This window comes from Nanorana parkeri, unplaced genomic scaffold, assembly GCF_000935625.1.
Source record: "Nanorana parkeri isolate BGI_ZX_2015 unplaced genomic scaffold, ASM93562v1 scaffold554, whole genome shotgun sequence".
Taxonomy (NCBI): Eukaryota; Metazoa; Chordata; class Amphibia; order Anura; family Dicroglossidae; genus Nanorana; species Nanorana parkeri.
This window is the reverse complement of record NW_017306822.1, coordinates 692,980-699,017: the sequence shown is the minus strand read 5'-3', so window position 1 is coordinate 699,017 and position 6,038 is coordinate 692,980.

The following is a 6,038-nucleotide window of genomic DNA, read 5'->3' as shown; positions in this document are numbered from 1 at the left end:
CTGCCTAACAACTGGCACTTATAACAACCAGCATGCTGCCTAACAACCAGGGCTCATAGCAACCAGAACCTTGCCTGACAACCAAAGCTCATAGCAACCAGTATCCTTCCTAGCAACCTGAGCTCATAGCAAATAGCATCCTGCCTAATAACTGGAGCTCATAGCAACTAGCATGCTGCTGAACAACAAGCTCATAGCAACCAGCATTCTACCAATAAACTAGAGCTCATAGCAACCAGAGCTCATAACAACGAGTGTCCTGCCTAATAACCAAAGCTCATAGCAACTGGAATCTTGGCTGACAACCAAAGCTCATAGCAACCAGAACCCATAGCAACCAGCATTCTTCCTACCAACTAGAGCTCATAGCAACCAAAATCTTTCCTAGCAAGGCATCCTGGTAGCCAGGATGCTAATTCTTATAAACAGAGGTTGCTAGAAATTCGTAAGAATCAGCGTCCTGACTACCAGCAGATGGATCTTATAGCAATTATTATACTGCCCAACAGCAATGCTTCACTGCAACAAGCTTCCTTCCTAGCAACACACACAGCTCATAGCAACCAGCATGTTACATAGCAACCAGTATGTTATATAGTAACGAGCATGTTACATAGCAACTAGCATGTTATATAGCAATTAGAATTTTACATAGCAACCAGCATGTTACATAGCAACCAGCATCAGAACTCATAAACTGGATCATAGCTAGACAGAAGCCGTTTCATGTCACAAGTGAATTCATACCCTCCAAGGGCCCAGAACATACGGGACATTCTTATTTTGCCAAACAGTGCAGCCTGTAGCAATTAAATAAATATACAATCAGGTAGAGTGAATTTGTTGTTTCTATGCACATCTTCCCCGGTACTTTGTGTTGTACCTGAAGTTCTCCTCCACCTATGAAGAAATAAGTGATCATTATGTTGTGTTTCCAGTCCACGTCACTCTTCCATCCCGCACGCAAAGCTATAAAAGCGAACGGAGATAACTTTTACTGTCTCCACGTCTGTATACTGAGCTGGCTTCCTGGTGGCTTTACAAAGGTCATTAAAGTGGTTGTTAAGTTACAACAATGTGCAAATGTTCTCTACGGCTTATGTCAGCACCATAATCCTGACACCCCAGAACAAAAGGATTTGTTAGCATCAGTTCTACAGAACTATCATCCACTTTGGAGTTTTATATACTGTATGCACAGCAAAGTGTTCCAGTACCACTTCTCCTGTCCTGTATGGCGGGTGTCATTCTCAGTATCTGTTCTTATTCTGTATGCATGGACTCTGCACAGTACCACTTCTCCTGTCCTGTATGCCGTGTGTCATTCTCAGTATCTGTTCTTATTCTGTATGTATGGACTCTAGATAAGAAACCACTTTGCATGTCCTGTATGCCGTGTGTCTACAGATCCCATAAATCCATAATTATTCAGCAATGGAGAATGCCAACCAGCAATAGAGGACTACAGAGCCCATCAATCCATGATTATTCAGCATTTATACAGGGCTGCATGCAGATCTCACCAGGGTTGATCAGGCTCCAGGGTTGTACGGCAGTGTGGGGCTGTCCACTGTTGTGCCTGTCTCTGCGGGCGCCGGGAAGGAGGAGGAGATGTGGGGTCGGACCGATGTTGTCAAAGACAGCTACGGCGAGGTCCCTACCATCCTGCCTGAGATCCCCAGCAAGCACATGACCTCAGGTACCCGAAGTTGTTTAAAAAAGGAAAGGGCCGGCAACGGCCTTTAGTATCAGGGCATTTTCATAAGTACAAGTCTATTGGACCCAAGTACTTGTGAAAATGCCCTGTATCGGCCCTAATACCGATGCTAGTATGGGTATCAGGACATCCCTATTCTGTATGTATGGACTCTGCACAGTGCCACTTCTCTTCAATCACTTAGCTGAAGTTTGAGCAGTTTGTTGTCCTATGAATCTCTGTGAACGTTCATTGTGTGTGAATACTGTAGAGGCAAAAACATATATCGTTCAGTTGAATTACCTGTAATACCTCATTATGACCACAAGATGGCACAATTACCTAAATATTTACCTCCTATGTTCCACAGCTCCATCTAGTGGCCATAATGTGGTATTACATTACATATTACCTCAAAAGAAAATAAACTAAGAACATTCATTTGTTTTTTTGCCTCTATTCGCACAGAACGATGGTTCACAGAACTTCACAGGGCAGATGGCTCTGCAAATTGAATCAGCATGCTGTCAGGGACTTTTCTTATTGTCTGTATATAGAATGGGTAGAAGCTGCAGTGTTGTCAGAGGGATCCCCTCATCCACATGTACTGTGTATATTTTACTGTATGAGCCTGAGCCGGCAATCATCTGACAATAGTGCGCTCCCCCCGTATGTATACGGTAATCAAGTGACCGCTAAAATAGCATCCAATTGTTATCCTGCCAAAGCAGAGGTGATATTTTCCACCGCCTGGTGCCAAGTCATTATCTGTTCCTTCACAGATATCTGCCATCTTTGTGGAGACATCTTCTCCTTCTTTCCCCCACCCCCCTCTGCCAATCCCTGCACTGGCTTCCATACCCCCCCCCCCTCTGCCAATCCCTGCACTGGCTTCCATACCCCCCCCCCCTCTGCCAATCCCTGCACTGGCTTCCATACCCCCCCCCCCTCTGCCAATCCCTGCACTGGCTTCCATACCCCCCCCCCCTCTGCCAATCCCTGCACTGGCTTCCATACCCCCCCCCCCTCTGCCAATCCCTGCACTGGCTTCCATACCCCCCCCCCCTCTGCCAATCCCTGCACTGGCTTCCATACCCCCCCCCCCTCTGCCAATCCCTGCACTGGCTTCCATACCCCCCCCCCCTCTGCCAATCCCTGCACTGGCTTCCATACCCCCCCCCCCTCTGCCAATCCCTGCACTGGCTTCCATACCCCCCCCCCCTCTGCCAATCCCTGCACTGGCTTCCATACCCCCCCCCCCTCTGCCAATCCCTGCACTGGCTTCCATACCCCCCCCCCCTCTGCCAATCCCTGCACTGGCTTCCATACCCCCCCCCCCTCTGCCAATCCCTGCACTGGCTTCCATACCCCCCCCCCCTCTGCCAATCCCTGCACTGGCTTCCATACCCCCCCCCCCTCTGCCAATCCCTGCACTGGCTTCCATACCCCCCCCCCCTCTGCCAATCCCTGCACTGGCTTCCATACCCCCCCCCCCTCTGCCAATCCCTGCACTGGCTTCCATACCCCCCCCCCCTCTGCCAATCCCTGCACTGGCTTCCATACCCCCCCCCCCTCTGCCAATCCCTGCACTGGCTTCCATACCCCCCCCCCCTCTGCCAATCCCTGCACTGGCTTCCATACCCCCCCCCCCTCTGCCAATCCCTGCACTGGCTTCCATACCCCCCCCCCCTCTGCCAATCCCTGCACTGGCTTCCATACCCCCCCCCCCTCTGCCAATCCCTGCACTGGCTTCCATACCCCCCCCCCCTCTGCCAATCCCTGCACTGGCTTCCATACCCCCCCCCCCTCTGCCAATCCCTGCACTGGCTTCCATACCCCCCCCCCCTCTGCCAATCCCTGCACTGGCTTCCATACCCCCCCCCCCTCTGCCAATCCCTGCACTGGCTTCCATACCCCCCCCCCCTCTGCCAATCCCTGCACTGGCTTCCATACCCCCCCCCCCTCTGCCAATCCCTGCACTGGCTTCCATACCCCCCCCCCCTCTGCCAATCCCTGCACTGGCTTCCATACCCCCCCCCCCTCTGCCAATCCCTGCACTGGCTTCCATACCCCCCCCCCCTCTGCCAATCCCTGCACTGGCTTCCACCTGCCCAGAGGATAAAATTCAAAATATTAACAATCACTTATAAAGCCATCTATAACTCCGCCCCCAGCTATCAAGGCCGGCCTTAGGGGTGTTGGAGCGGTGAGGGGGAGAGAAGCCGCGCCCGCAGCTGTCAGGATGGCTGAGCGGGGAGGAGATCAGAGCCGCTGTCATCCTGTCAGTTTCAGGATGACAGCGGCTCTGTGCGTGGCAGATTTACATCACATCCTGTTCATTCAAGATTTCCTCAATGGGAAGAAGCAGTCAGTACAGAGGCTCCTCCCCATTCAGAAACTGAGTGGAGCCTCTGCACTGAGAGCTTCCCATTCATTGAGTGCTGAGGCTGCTGAAAAAGACATTGAGGATTTGGTGTCCTCAATTTCTTTTCTATTTTAAAAGGGAAATGTCCGGGGTCTGTTTGGACCCCTAATATTTCCCCAAAGCCCCCCCAACAGTGAAAAATAAATAAATAATAGAAATAATGTTTTTTTTAAATAAAGTGAAAACTGCCCCTCCCCCCCACACACACACACACATATTATTAGACATGTGCGAAGCGAAGACTAAAAATTCACTTCATATGAAATTAACGAAAACTAAAAACGTTTAATTCGTTTCATCAAACAAAACACTTTTTTATGCTATTTTGGATTCAGCCATTGGCGTGCTCTGGAGGCAGGGCGCATGACGTCATATAACACCGCACGTGTTGGGCGCCGCCATCTTGGTGTATATCTAGGTATACACCAAGATGGTGGGGCCAATATCGGCGTGTGACGTCACCTGACGCCAGGCATGCATGGCGTCATGTAACGTCATGCTCCCCGCCTCCAAGATGGTGGTACGCATTCACAGAACACGCCGGTGGCCAACATGGCCGCCGCACATTCTCAAACAAATTATGATGAGCCTGAATACATGTTACGTATATTCTGACATATAGTAATTCATTCATTTACATGTAGCCCGGGTCTACATCTTCCCGCGTCCCTGTGCCGATCGTGGATGTGGATGTGCAGGAAATGTGAGGCAGGGAGGAGGTGCGGCGTGGATGCTAGCGGGTCTGGCAGTGGTGAGCGTGAGGAGGAGGTTGCCGCGCACAGCGCGTGGAGCTCTGAACAGGGACAACTGATTGGAAGCCGATTAATCGATTATTGAAAAAGTTGACAACTTTTTCAATAATCGATTATGTCGATTAGTTGTTGCAGCCCTATACTTTTTAATATGTTTCTTTGCGGCTTAAAAAAGTTAGAGTCTTTAAATGGTGCGGATATTGGGGGGAAATGGGTGTGGTTACTGGGGGTGTGGCCACTAAAGGGTGTGGCCACCGGGGGCCGCTGTAAAGCTTTCTCGCACAGGGCACCTGCCGGCTATATCTCCAACCTTGTCTGAAAGTATCACCCTAACCGTCCCCTGCACTCTCCACCTCCTCACCCTGCGCTGCAATTTCCCAGCAGACTGAGAGTGATGGTCACCTGGGAGGGGGAGATAGCTTTGCAGTTAACCCTTTGCGTACAGTAGCCGCCATCCCCCGGGAACTGCACCTTACAAACCGAATACTCAGGTGCACTTACACTAATGGCCAGCAGAGGGCAGCCGGTATATAACTCCAGCACAGACATCACACCTAGGGGTATATATATGTGACATTCACCGGATAGTCAGTGCAGCTGAATCAATCGCTGTCATTTGAAACACTCAGATACACTTGCAGCGAATGTTTGGCGAGTGCCACATTCAACGCTTTATCAATTTAACCCCCCCTCGTTGGACTAGAGCAGGGGTAGGCCACCTTGGCTCACCACCTGTGCTGAAACTACAAATCCCATCATGCTCCTGCCTCTGGGAGTCATGCCTGTGGCTTGCAATGCCTTGTGGGATTTGTAGTTTCAGCACAGCTGGAGAGCCGAGGTTGCCTACCCCTGGTCTAGAATAACACCCCGGGCCCTCCATCTGTGGTGATGCCACAAAACCTATCATGCATCTGCCTCTTGAGAGTCATGCCTGTGGCTGTCAGAGTCTTGCAATGCCTCATGGGACTTGTAGTAGTTCTGAAGGGAAGAAGTTTGGCTACCCCTGAGTATTCCCTAATGTAATCACAGCAGGTTCTGGGTGGTGACTAATACTCCATAAAAGGAATGTCTAGTTGTTTTTTTACTAGTTTAGCTTTTTCCCCCCCTCAATTTGCACTACTGAGCTCTGTAAACAGCAGATTTTTTTTGGGGGGGGGGGGGGGGT